The sequence below is a fragment of the Pseudophryne corroboree genome, chromosome 12, assembly GCF_028390025.1.
Source record: "Pseudophryne corroboree isolate aPseCor3 chromosome 12, aPseCor3.hap2, whole genome shotgun sequence".
NCBI classification, from domain to species: domain Eukaryota; kingdom Metazoa; phylum Chordata; class Amphibia; order Anura; family Myobatrachidae; genus Pseudophryne; species Pseudophryne corroboree.
Genome location: NC_086455.1, coordinates 31,082,757 through 31,097,417, shown reverse-complemented (window position 1 = coordinate 31,097,417; position 14,661 = coordinate 31,082,757). Strand labels below are relative to the sequence as shown.

The following is a 14,661-nucleotide window of genomic DNA, read 5'->3' as shown; positions in this document are numbered from 1 at the left end:
TTTTAAATGCTGAATCATGTTACAATTATTTTAAAATTAGGATCAAGTTCTTCTGTTCCTCAAAGATATCCTTGACATGGAGAAGGTTCGCTAAACATCTGGTAAAAAATATTTTCAAATTAGGATTACGTTCTTAAATTACTCAAAGTTATCTTTGACATGCAGAAGGTTAGTTATATTAATTTAATTTAAATTTAGTTAATGTATTATTATTATTATTATTATTATTAATAATAATAATAATAATATTTATTTGAATTAATCACAGTGTGGTGATAAGAATTATGAAAATCAGTTATAACATACGAATATAAACTACGGACACAGAACCCTGAAATGGACAGAGCACATCTGGATATATACTGGGAGGATACCGCACAAAATATAAAAAAATATATATTTTATTTTGGGTTGACTGACAGAACACCCCTAGATGGATGGAGCAGCTGCAGTCACTGGATGTGTACTGGGATGACACAGCACAAAAAAAAGAATGTATCTTTAAAAATGACGCATTAGGCAAGGCTCAAGATTTCAGTTCACAAAAAGATGAATTAGGCAAAGAATAAAAAAGACAATATTTTAGATGCTGTAATCATGATTTTAATTTGTTTTGGATCAAGTTCTTCTTTTCCTCAAAGATATCTTTGACATGCACAAGGTTAGTTATATTAATTTAATTTAATATACATTTAATTTATATTTATTATCCATAATATTAATTTGAATTAATCACACTGTGGTGATAAGAAGAATTATGAAAATAACATAAGAATATGAGCTATGGACACAGTACCCTGAAATGGATGGATGTATTCTGGATACAGCACAAAATATTTTACGAAAAGATGTCTTTTATTTTGGGTAGACTGACAGAACACCCCTAGATGGACAGAGCAGCTGCAGTCCCTGGATGTATACTGGGATGACACAGCACAAAATAATAATTTAAATAAAAAAAAAAAAATATATATATATATATATATATCTGTGTGTATAAATATATATATATATATACACACATATTGCAGTGTAGAATGGCACTCACAGTTCAGTCGGTTTTGCCACACCTTGATGAAAAAGCCGTGGGCTTTGAAACATCAGTTACAAGGAATAGAATCACTTGATAAAGACCGGACGAGTGCCGCCTCATCCATTCATGTGGAGACCTATATATATATAGGGATGTTAAGTACCCACTGTTTTATTTCATATGCTGCTATCTTCATGTGTGCCATATGCTTGCTGTCATAAATAGCACTTTTTCATTCTGAAATCAGTAAAAAGTTTTTGCATTTAAGCAGTGTGCTGGTCTATCTGAGTTTGATCCCTCTTGGTGGTTACTCTTGGAACTTTCTACATTATTATACTGACCGAGCACCAGCATCAATCATTATAGAAAGTGTGAAGCTGCTTCTTTTGTGGATTTCTATATATATATATATATATATAATTTATATCACACACTACCGTTACAGTGTCTCATAAATGAGTCAAAAATATGTATTATTTTTTACAGCACACACCGGCAGTTACAGTGTCGCACAAATGAGTCAGAAATATGTATTATTATTTTTTAGATCACACACTGTGGTTACAGTTCCGCACAAATGAATCAAATATGTATTTTTTTATATAACACACCGGCAGTTACAGTGTCACACAAATGAGTCAGAAATATATATTATTACACACTGCGGTTTAGCTTCACCAACAGCGTTGCACAATACGTGGATGAGTAGGAAATAATATACTGCGGTCTGACCGGCAGTGTCACAGTACTTATGAAAATAAAATAACGATTTTATAGTACACTGGGGTACAGCACAAACAAAAAAATATATATTTTTATAATTATAATTTTAGGCTTATTGTTTTTAGCTTTTATTATTTTTATTTTACACTGGGGCAGAGCATCTGGATGGGGCAGAGCCTCTGGATGGATCACCCCTTTCAGATACAGCAGATAGAGCACCCCATTTTCAGATACAACAGGCAGAGAGAGCACCCTTTTTTCAGATAGAGCATACAGAGCACTCCTTTCAGATACAGCAGACAGAGACAACACCCCTTTTTCAGATACAGCAGTAAGAGAGAGCACCCCTTTATGATACAGCAGACAGAAAGAGCACCCCTTTCAGATACAGCAGAGAGCGAGAGCACCCCTTTAAGATATAGCAGACAGAGAGAGCACCCCTTTCAGACACAGCAGACAGAGAGAGCACCCCTATCAAATACAGCAGACAGAGCACCCATTTCAGATACAGCAGACAGAGCATGCACCCACGTCCCACGTCAGACAACACAGTACTGAGACGGTCACATCTGTCCAGTAAACTCTCCACAGTCGGAGTGAAGGTGCCGATCACCGGGGACTTATAGAGAATCCAAAACCCGCGAGACTTCGACAGCTGGAAGATGATGTCCGGCCTCGCTTTGGGATCTGAGTAAGGCGGGAAGTCCCGAACCGGACTCAAATCTCAACTTGGATCCCAATGTTCTTCGAGAACCAAACCCGCTCATCTCTAGTTATGGGGAATGGTATTTAGTTTTGTTTTAAGCTTAGTACTGAAGAGTACACTGGATGCATTTGATTGTCACCACTGTTTTGAAAAAATGTGAAACACTGTCTCTAAATACAGTAGGCAATGTCCCCAACTGATGTTATAGCATTTTAACAGAGGTAGACAGTAGAGACTTACTACTGTCTTGATATGCAAAAATAAGTCTATCCAGAACAAATTCAAAGAGGTGCTGTTCATCACCCATTAAAACCGTAAAGCAAAGTACATAAAATCATAAATAGGCACTAGAACATTTTGTTAAAATACAATGCTTTGAATGATATAATACCAAAGAAACTATAGAATGTACTGTATATTTCAAAGCAGCAGATCTTAAATGCAAAGTACTTAAGAATCACTTTAAACCACAAAAAAACCACAACAACCTAGAATGGGCCCACATTCCAGTTACTACACCTTTCGGGTTGGGTATGGGATCCTGACCATCTGGGTGCCGATGGTCAGAATCCCGACAGCAGCATCCTGACGGTCAGAATCCTGACAATTCTTTGTAAGTAACCTACCCTTACTCCTTACCCTTTCCCTAACCCTGTCAGGATGCCAACTACATCCCCACTTATCCAATACAAAGCACAATACAAAATTGAATAACAATAGATGTGATTAATCACCAATACAAGCTAACAGCCCAATGTACTGCAGATGTGTCCTCATACATCCTGGGCAGTTCTCCTAACTCCGGGCATCTTTTTTTGCTGAAAATGCATCTTATTCGCATCGCCATCAACAACTACACAGTACTATATAAATGTTGTAATTGAACTTGAATCGAAACATGGAGTGACTTAATATAACACCAGAACAATTCATAGAAACATCAAACACATTTTGAGGTTGATGTTTTACACTATAGGAAGCTATCATAAATTAGAACTGATTAGGCTTTTTACCTATTTAGAGACAATGTTTACTATGATTTGACAAAAGTGGTGAGAATCAAGTGCATCCAGTGTACTCCTCAGTGTACACACTCAAAGATACCTCAGTTGTTAATTTCTAGCAATTACATGTATATTCAAGCAGAGGTAATTAATATACTACAATATATACTTTGTGGCTACTTCTGAATTGGACGGATATCTGTGCACAGACACAGATGGGCAACTACTCTCCTCATCCTGTCATCATAGCCCACTCGATAGGGGTGGGGCGGTTTGGATGGAGTCCTAGGGTGGAGCTTTCAGCCAGCCTTTCCAACACTGAACCCTTATGAGGGTTATGCATTCTTTTCATTGAGTCTTAACTGAGGGGTCCCCTCAGATGGGCTTCTGGCGGTGCCCTTACATGCAAGATTCTGGTGAGCACATACCTATAATGCCAACTCTGCTAATGTGGGGTTGGCAGGGGGAGGGTGACAGGAGGCTGTCAGCAGGGGCCCACCCCTTTTAGATGTGTCAGTGAGCAAGGGGTTGCTTGTGAAGATTGGAGGTGCTTTGATGTTGTTTCATATACACACAGCGTTGATGGTTCCAGGGCTTCTGTTTCATTCAACATGGCTTTCTGTATTGTACAGTAAGTACAGTTGAGGCCACTGGTTCAGCTTGGTCAGGTTTGTATTCTTAGTGTCTCTGCCTCTGTTTCTCCTCCTTCTATTTATTTCTAGCATCAAGGAAAGGGTTCTGTCCAGCAACCTTTGCCTGCTCCTGAGGCTGCTTATGTGCAAGATTATTTATCTCCTTAGATGGAGAGGTTTCGGAATGACAGACATGCAATGCTCCTGTTTCCGCTGATGTCAGGCATTCCCCTGCTTTCTCTTCAGGTCCTCCTGCCATTGAGTTTTTGTTGCTTGGCCTTGAGGAGTGTCCGATTTCATCTTCTTCTTCCACATATACTGGCAGCTCTTGGCATGCCAAATGTACGCATGCAAAAAAAGACCAATCAGGAGCATTTGGGGGACTCTAATGAGGACCACCAATATTCTGAAAGCAGTAGCAGATTCACAGAAGGTTGGGTGGATTGCTCAAAAATGGCAGTTCTCTGAAGTATGTGTGCTAGTAGGAGGGAGAGAATTCTGAGGTAGAAATAAATAAATGTTTTTACCCTGACATATAACACTAAGAAGGCTTTGGAAGTTGATAGCTCAAGAAATGGTGTTGGAGAGGACTTTTGTGAATTGCAAACCAACTGGTTAAATGGCTCTATGCTATTTGAAAATGTGATTCATTATCTCCATTAAACAAACAGCCTGCTTTAGTCATCAAGAGGTTCCTCGTAACTTCAATATGATGAGGAATTTCAGTGAAGTCAGGACAGTTTAATCTACATGAGTTTGGCTTGATAGATCTTTAGTTTTAGATAGATCTTAAACAGATCCTCATCCTATCTTCATTTTCTCAGCATCCTAATGTGGGTAATACACCTAAAGGCTGCTGTTGTGCTTTAACAGTCGCACATGTAATCAGGAGCATGATGTTGTTTTCAACACCTCTGTTGTGTTGTAGCGCCTCTTACCCTATTATAGATTACTCCAGGGTCACAGAGGAACCCTGTACTCTGCCATTGCCCTGACTCTCAGACATCCTGGGACCCAGGTACATACCTCCCAATGTGACCCTCTCCAGGAGGGACACAATGCTCTGCTTCTGGACTTTTTTCTTAATTTATGAATGCCGGCACCTGTGTTGAACAGGTTAATGGATAAGAAAGGTGTTTCAGTACAGGTGATGGCAATCATACAGTAAGAGGGAAGTCCAGGAGCAGAGTATTCTGTCCCTCCTAGAGAGGGTCATGTTGGGAGGTATGCAGGTATCTAAGTAAGGTTCAGTCCCCTGTTAACATGGACGCTATGTCTAATCTGTATCCTTTGTGTGAAGATCCTGAATTTTTGCATTAAGGATTCTTCAAAAATTTCCACTCCCTGATTCAAGCATTGTTCTTTCCACTTATTCTTGGAAGTTATGGCCTGTGGATGACTTGTCCCAAGTAAACAGTACAGTATTGCAGGCTACAGTCCTCAATGTGTCACAGGGGGAGATGTACTCAGTGGTGCCGAGAGGAGGAGGGGGAGATACTAATTACCGGGGCCCAGGTCTGATGGAGAGGCCCAGTGGGGGCCGAGGTCCTCCACCCCTTACATAGCAGCAGCTGCTGCATCTCTTGTGGCCAGGGAGGTGCTTATAATACAATTTTCTCTATATTTTGTTTTGAAGGGTGCACGATCATGTCTCCTGTGATTAGGCAATGCCCCCCTGAAATGTACCTGGGCCCAGCCAGGCTCTCTGCTGCCCTGGATGTACTAAGCCTTGGAGAGCGTTAAAGTGGCGATTGATAAAGTACCCGCCAATCAGCTGCTAAATGCCATGTTACAAGCTATGTTTAAAAAAATGACAAGAGCTGATTGGTAGTTTGGGGCTAATTCAGACTGGATCGCTGCAGCAGCGATCGCAGTCTGAATCCTTTTGTGGAGTGCGCATGCGCAGTGGCCGCACTGCACATGCCCCCTCCCCAACCCCCCGGGAGACCAGTGAGATGTTAAAAGCATCTCAGGGCAGTTGCTGGGCAGGAGGGGGCATGCTAACGGCATTAGAATGCCGTTGGTGGTGCGCAGTCCAAACAACGGTGGCATGTTCAGACCGCTGTGGGGGCGGGTCATGGTGGCTGCATGATGTCACACGCAACCGCTGCGACCTGGGATGTGGCGGGTAGCCCCCTGCAGTTGCGTAGGAGCTGCGCAGGCAGGGAGCTACTCGCCGTGTGCAAAAGCATGCTGCCTTGCAATGCTTTTTCACCCTTGTGGGAAGGGGGGATGGTCAGAGCCAGACATGCTGGACGGACTAGCCCTGTGCTGCGTGTCCCCCGCATGTCTGAGTAAATGATCGAAGATATGCTAAATTTAGCACATCTATGATCAGATCTGAATTACCCCCTTTATCTCTCTTCATCACTCTTCAAGGCTTAAGGGCCCTACTCATCCTTTTAGAAAGATATAAAAGATATCATGAAAAAATTAATGATATATCATTCATATCGTTCAGTGTGGAGGCACCGACGATGAATGATGCGCATCCCCACAGTCGTTCATCATTAGTCTATCATCGTTTATCATTGCAAGCCAATTTGGACGATATTGATGTTTGCAATGTCAATTCGTTCATATCGTTCATACTAATCGTTCAGTGTGTTTGCAAAAAAATAGTTACTGAAAAATCATTCATGGGGGGTCATTTTGAGTTGTTCGCTCGTTAGTTTTTTTCGCTACGGAGCGATTAGTCGCAAACTGCACATGCTCAATGTTCACAGTGTGCCTGCGCCAAGTAAATTAGCACAAAAGTTTGGTATTTTACTCACGGCCTAACGAAGATTTTTCATCGTTCTGATGAGCGTAGTGTGATTGACAGGAAGTGGGTGTGTCTGGGCGGAAACTTGCTGTTTTATGGGAGTGTGCGGAAAGACGTTGGCATTTGTGGGGAAAATGCGGGAGTGTCTGAAGAAACGGGGGAGTGTCTGGGCGAACGCTGGGTGTGTTTGTGACATCAAACCAGGAACGAAACTGACTGAACTGATCGCAGTGTAGGAGTAAGTCTGGAGCTACTCAGAAACTGCTAAGAAATTTATATTCGCAATTCTGCTAATCTTTCGTTCGCAATTCTGCTAAGCTAAGATACACTCCCAGAGGGCGTCGGCTTAGAGTGTGCAATACTGCTAAAAGCAGCTAGCGAGCGAACAACTCGGAATGAGGGCCATTGTTCATATCATTCATCGTTCTAATCGCACAGTGTGTAGGGCCCTTCAGTACATGTGCTTCACAGACTCCGGGGGGTAAATTTACTAACATGGGAGTTCTATTTAAGATGGGATGTTGCCCATAGCAACCAATCAGATTCTACTTCTCATTTATCTAGCACCTTCTAGAAGATAATACCTGAAATCTGATTGGTTGCTATGCAACATCCCATCTTAAATAGAACTCCCAATTTAGTAAATTTACCCCCAAGTCAGTAAATTTATTGCACATAAAATTTGAAATTTGAGTGTTGAATTTTTAAAACTGTTGTTTGTGCATACTACTGTATAACCTTACTGAATTACCAACGCATCTGTGTGACTGTAGACCTATCAGATTTTAGGATTGCACACCTGCCCGAGCTCAATACAGTGCCATCTCCATCTACAGCTGTCATCAACAATGTGATAGCGCTATCATACTGTACATGTTTATGGCAGTGCTGCTGATATTACAGCCTGCCATTAGCGCTAGCATGCAGAAGAAATTGAAATCCCTTTAACCCCTTCGGTGGAATGCACGGAAGTCTTCCGGGCTAGCCAACGCTGACAGCCCATACTACCTCCGTGCATACTACCTCCTCATTCTATGTGGACAGCCGTGAAGCATTCTCCATTATGGTTTTAAGCACACCCCCTGGACTCCTATTGGACAGGAGGCGGGCTTAGCTATATAACGGCTTATGCTACAAAAGGCAAAAAGGCAGCCGGGAATCGGGGCTGGGGCTGGCAATCACCACGGGCATTCGCCAGGCGATAACCTTGCCCTGCCCTGTCACTCGCCTCACCTACGCCCCCCCCCCCCGATACCATGCCAATTTAAAATTTTAAAATCACCCCCCCAGGTGTGTTTTTAAATGGAAAACTTACGACTGATGGGGTTAATGCATATCTAAAAAAAACCGCATTACATACATGGTAGCATGGAAAAGTTGCCTCTTTGGGTCAATAAAACATGTACAAATGTCAGCTTGACTGGATAATATCTTCTGTCGCAGGCAGAGGCCTGAACTTTGGAAATTTTTGTAAAAAAACACCACAAAAATTGCAGTGTTTACCGAGGTGCTGGTTTTCACTGTTTCTGCCATCAGTAGGGTTATTTGTGCTTTAAATGAGAGGTGAATGCCTTGTTCTTTTAAAGAAAATAATTAATGAATAAAGTAATTAGTTGATCAGCAAATATTCCAGAGCATTGACTAGCAGCTGAGACTGCGACTTGAGGCATACTCAATCATACAGTACCATTACAACAGCTTCTTGGGATATTCTTGGAGGGTGAGTCTCCACTGATCGCCATAGAGTAGCTATATACCCTTTGTTATATAAGATGCCTATGATTATCTAACAGCCGTGCTGGACAATATAGATATAAGATTACTAATCATAGTTTTGTTAACGGTTATTGATTAAGAGGGTCATTCAGACCCTGATGCTAATGCGGCTCGCTGTGCAGTGGCAGCATTGCGCTGCCAGGGATAAACCCTAGATCCGATGTTTTCGCAATTAGATTGCGGACGCATCGGGAGGCAGCCCCACACATGCTGGGCGACACTCTGCATTCTCAGAGATGAAAGCAGATCTGGCTGCATATGCAGTCACCTGCGTTCATCTCTGAATAGCCCCCTAAGTACAGTATGGTACATTTTCTCTTATGATGATTTAATTATTTTTTTTCTCTAAGGTGGATATGTGATTTTTGAATGTCATGGTGTTGTATTTTAGTATTCTGTATATGTACTGTACAATATTAAGTAATGTGTATGTTTTATTATTTTAATAATTCAGATTCATATTCTGATCATATTGCAGCACTGTGTTTTTTAAAAATTATTTTTTTATGACGTTGGATACCAACAGTACACAGCTGAATATTGATCGTAGAACCTCCTTCCTCTCAGCACCGTGGGTTTTTCTTTGTATTTGGAATAAACCATGCAAGGGGTACAAATACGTCTGTTAATTTTGCATAAAGGGTAAGTACCGACTACTCTTAAAAGCAGCCCACAAATGCTGGACAGCTTTATTTTCACACTGCAATTTAGACCTTAGTTTGTACACACCCCTATTAAATTTAAATCTGCCCCACCAGCAGTGCAGCATGGTTTTGCCAAGAACAAGCCCCTATCGCTCTGTAGTTCAGTGTGCATTAATTTTTCATTTTTGAAATGTGTATTGTCATCCCCTATATACTGTGCATTGCTGTGGCCGCTTTGGGGTTCCTAAGTAAAAGAAGAAGACGAAGAAGAGGAAGAAGAGGAAGATGAGGAAGAAGACGAAGAAGAAGAGGAAGAAGACGAGGAAGTAGACGAGGAAGAAGAAGAGGAAGAAGAAGAGGAAGAAGAATAAGAAGAAGAAGAAGAAGAAGAAGAAGAAAGCAAGTTTACTGTTTTATTTCATGTGACCACTGGATGCAGTGATTCAATGGAATAGATGGCTTATGTTATAATATACCAGCAGAATATAGACAGGATCACAATATTTATATTTATATACATCAATGTATATTTTCTCCTGTATCCTGTTACTGAGGTTAAGTACAGTACAATATAAAGGTCATGGCATATTTCCTCAAACCCTGTAGTCATTAATATTTGTAAGGCAACATGTCAGTAAGAGGTTTATGGGGTCAGGAAAGTGGTGAGGTCTTTGCTAATTTTATTCCATTTCTTTGTACAACTGAGCCCGTTTCCAGCAAGAAAGCAAGCTAAGATAAACAATTATGCTAATGTATGAAAATTACAGAAGGGAGTCTTTAACCTTGGGTCTCTTCTTCGTGGCTAATTTAGTAGGTACGGCATTATTGAATGTATTTACATTTTTTTATCTAACAGCTGGCTCCACATACCATGAAGGACCGTAGAGTCACCCTGGAGCAAAACGTAGCCCTTGCTTCAAATTGTACATACAGTATGTTGTATGATCGTCATGATAATACATTTTATGGAAGTTAATTTAATTTAATTCAACAATAACAACTCAGTTTCACCAAAGGGAGATTAAGAGATAGCGAGGAAACTGTTTAGTTGGAGGCACCTTTCCAATACAATACAGGGTAACCAGACAAGCCATAAAATAAGCCACTATGAATCAAAAATATATCTGTGCCATTCCACATAGGAGAGTGTAGGGTGAGGTTGTCACAACTGACTGGAAATTAATGTTATTCATGTTAACAATTAAATAGGAAAAAAAACAGATACAGGTATAAGTTACTGTACATAATTTTAGAGGTTTTTTTTTTATCAATTTGTAAAGAAATCCAGATCCAAAACAATTAAAGATGGTTTTGTCAAAACTAAAATGATAATTTAAAACCAAAACTAAAACACGGGGTCTTCGCACATCTCTAATAATCAGTAAGTAATGTATTGTGGGTAGAGATGAGCAGTCCATATTATTCCAAAGTGAGGGCGGGACCGTGATGATGACATTCACCGCAAATTGTGTCATAAGCCTCCCTAGACCGGCCACTTTCACGGGTGCTTCGGGGAGGAGCGGTAAGTTGCGGCCAGCTCCAGGAGGCTTGCCTACCTTTGCCTAGGGAGGTGGAGGGGGAAGGAGGAAGAGGGGGGTAGGAGCACTACCTGATTTTCGGGAGCCTCCTGGCTACTACAGGAGAGTAGGCAAATATGGTTTAGCTGCACATGAAGTACATTATCATTTGTACCATTTGCGATAAAATGTTGCAAATTGCAGATCCACGAGTAGGGGGCAGGGATAAAACTATGCAATTTTGCATCATTTGACCCCACCCCCTCACTACTGTGTTGCAATTCCAGTTATTATCTCCTTGTCCTGTCTGCTTCATTAGGACCTGCCTATTCCTACGTGGGTAGCGGGGGACTACCTAAAAAAATCATGATTCTGCTGCAACTTCTGGGAGAGTAAACAAAATAACTGATGCTTGTAGATTCTAGATAGCTTTTGAGTTTTTTCATTACCGAAATAAATGAGAACGACAATCTGGACATATCTTGGTTTTCAGTTTTGTTCATTTAGTGTGTGAAATGAAATTATGAAATCAGTACTTAATAAATATTTAATAAATGAAAGTATTAGATATTATCATTTATTTATACAGCACCAGCATATATGTAGCAGGGGCATTCTAATTATTTAAGGGGACCAGATGCATTTTTTTTGTTTGAGCAACCCCCCTCCCCCTCCAAGAAAGTACTGCACATACAACTGCACAAAAGATAGCATACCATTTAAATCTTTCTATGACTTAAGAGGATACTCCCTCTTACCATGTATTGAGAGGGGTGCAGGAAACTGTGCCCCACACCCACATTACACCAATTCATACCTCCCAACCATCCCAATTTCAGTGGGACTGTCCCATGAACACTATTCCGCTATCCCTCCGCAGGCTGCAGGGTCCCACAGGCAATGGGGAAGGTTCGGGGGACAGAAGATGATTACTGGATAAATGCTGTGCTCACGACATCGAAATGATACAGGTAGGAGAGCCTGGGAGCTATAGACATGCTTAACAAGAAAGGGAGGGAATATCGCTCAGGATATAGTAAATATAAGTGAGTGATATTCTAAAACCAAAATCAAATGATTGCAAGAAAACAATGTTTTCTAATTCTGATATTGCTTGGTGGTGCACCCTGAGTCAGTATGAGAACATAGGACAATAAGGAGAAAAGAAGACTCTTTTGTGGGCGCACTCTTAACTTTAAATGAATATAGGAATTAGTCAGAATAGATTAAAAATTCAAATTTTAATAATTCAACAGAATTAAGATGATCAGTGGTTCATAAAGAAAATAATGATCAAAAAGATAATAATATATTCAAATAGCACAGAGTGCTGATACAAGATGGAAACTGAATTCCGGCTGACGGAAGAGATTCTGAATGTTTGTAAACAAATAGTTTAAATTTTAGACGGTACGTTCTACTGATAAACAAAACACTGTTTTATGTTCCCTGTCAGGGTATAATTAATACAAATAATACAGTCTGGATACTGGTTATACTTATAGGTAGTATAAGGGTGGAAAGTAAGATGGCAGTGTGAATCTTCTGTCAGTGTTAGACACTGTGTATGCTAAACCAATAAGCTCTACTAAACTGAGTATTCCTCAATGGTCACCCACTTGAGTACTGACCCAGCCCAACACTGATTAGCTTCCGAGATCAGACGGCTTCGAGCGTTTCCAGTGTGGTATGATAATAGAGAGAATGAACAATAATTGGAAGCTCTGGAATCACTGATGAGAGTTCACGAATTTACATAGTTATTCAGGACAGATATCAGAGATAGAGGAAACCAGATGGATCTGCTGCCAATGTTAGACAGGGACGTGGCCCTGAATCAATGGTGAGAGTCCACGAAATAAAGAAAAGAAAGAAATAAGTAAGCAATGCTTGTAATTTTGGCAATAATGGAATGAATTGTTGGATTTTTACAGTCTCTGAGTGCCGCTGTTTTGCCACATTGCGTTTCTACATATATATCATTTTAAATGGCAGATTTCAGAGGGTGCTTTTTATCTCAATGTTTAGGGCCTATGTGCCTGTCGTCAGGAAGACATATTACAAGTGACATCAAGATAGAGGTTATATACACATACATATAATCAAAAAATGACCTGATTTGCCGGACGTGATTTCACCTTCCGTTCGAGCATCCCCGTTTGGCCATGCAGCGAGAGAGTGCCTCCCATCAGGAAGCGCTCATTCACCAGGCCAATCAGGTGTTTTGTGTGCCATCACCTTGACAACATACTGTACTACGATCTGTAACAGACAAATCCATAATAAAAACATTAACTACAAAGTATTTGAAAACAGTTACTCTGTGCAAACAGTGTAACAAACTCGGAACTTGGTTTGCTAGTATCCTAAGTTTAGATTAATGAATGGGAAATAAAACGTTTATTCAAAATGCTATTGCACTAAATTCTCCTTAAATATTAGATTACTATTACACTAAGTTCTCTTCAAATAGCTAATCTGGATTAATTTTAGAGGAAAAACACTGTAGCCCCAAGGAGTCATTCCGACCTTTAGGTGTTTATGTCTTCAGCTGAAAAATCTATCTGCTTTCTAATTGAAGCATTATTTTTCGCCTGTTGCCACCCCTGATGCTCGGTGGGACATGTGCTATAATTTTAGTCTAGTAATTCTATGCTTAGCCTGTGTACACAGGGCTGTCTTTTTGTATGGGCTCAATGGGCACTTGCCCAAGGGCCCCAGGAGTATAAGGGCACTAGGCTGATAGCTGAGGGTCCCCTCTTTCCAGTGGTACCAGATTTTTGAAAATCGTCCCTGGGGAACAAGAGAGATCCGACTTGTAAGCAGTGGTCCCCATCCAAGCCTGTTAATTGTTCTTCCCAGCTAGATATCTCAGGTTCTGTCTGATTTACAGTTTTTCTGAGGCTATAATCCAAAAGCTGGGACTCTCCCCCTTTTGGAGGACACTGGCTGATTGTCTCTGCTATGCCCAGAACCAGAGATATCAGCCTTCCAGCAGCTGGTCCTGCTCCAGCTTCACACACCTGGTATGCAGTTTTATATTTTCGTTGGTGGATTGCTCCAGCTCCTGAACTCTGATCCTCAAGTTCACAGTACCTCCTGAAATGTGGGACTCTCTAATGTTGTACCCCATTGAAAGCTAAGAAATCTATTTCCAAGAACTGGAGATATCTGCAGTCAAGCAAGCTGCCTTCCCACCAGAAAATGATGAATATTAAGCCCACTCCACTATCCACCCCTCTCCTGTTTATTAAACACCACCTTCCACCCTGCAAGTAATGTACCGGCACCCCTTCATTCAGACCAATGCCCCCTTCTATAGTTCTCCCTTCTGCCCCATCTCCCGCCATCTGTGCGGTAAAAGAGTAATTAGCAGAAATTACTGTGCCAGGTCCTACATGCTGAGCGGAAATAGAACACATCCTACCGCCCACGGGACATCAAAGCATCTGCTGATAGCACCCCCCAACCCTACCGCTGCAGGATTGTAGGGGCCCCAGTGCACTGCTTTACTCAGGAGCCTACACTGCTGTTAAGATGGCTCTGTGTGTACAGTGTCGTGTCACTGGCTGATCACTCTGTCCTGTCTCCAGGCAGCCCTTATGGCAGATCTATGACCCACCATCAATACCTTGAACTGAGGAAACACCTCCCAATATGACTGCCTGTAGTGTCTCTGAGTGGCAGGTAGGGCTTCCAATAGGAAGTCACTGCCAGTCACAGTGAAGCCAGTGCAGTCTCATTGACTGCATCTGGTTTCACTGACTCTGAGTTGAGGTGGCAGATTTTGCCAGGAGCTGCAGCCCATAGGTAAAATCCGCCACTGACTGCCTCTCTGTTTTGCCCACGTAGTTTAGCTCAC

General features: G+C 41.3%; 1 long non-coding RNA gene and 1 pseudogene across 1 annotated transcript in view; one reads left to right on the top strand and one right to left on the bottom strand.

Moving 5' to 3' along the window:
* LOC134979891 (uncharacterized) overlaps nt 1-14,661 on the top strand; it is a 90,921-nt gene that overhangs the window by 22,138 nt on the left and 54,122 nt on the right. The gene's annotated exons all lie outside the window — the stretch shown is intronic.
* On the bottom strand, nt 12,382-12,500 carry LOC134981732 (5S ribosomal RNA; annotated as a pseudogene).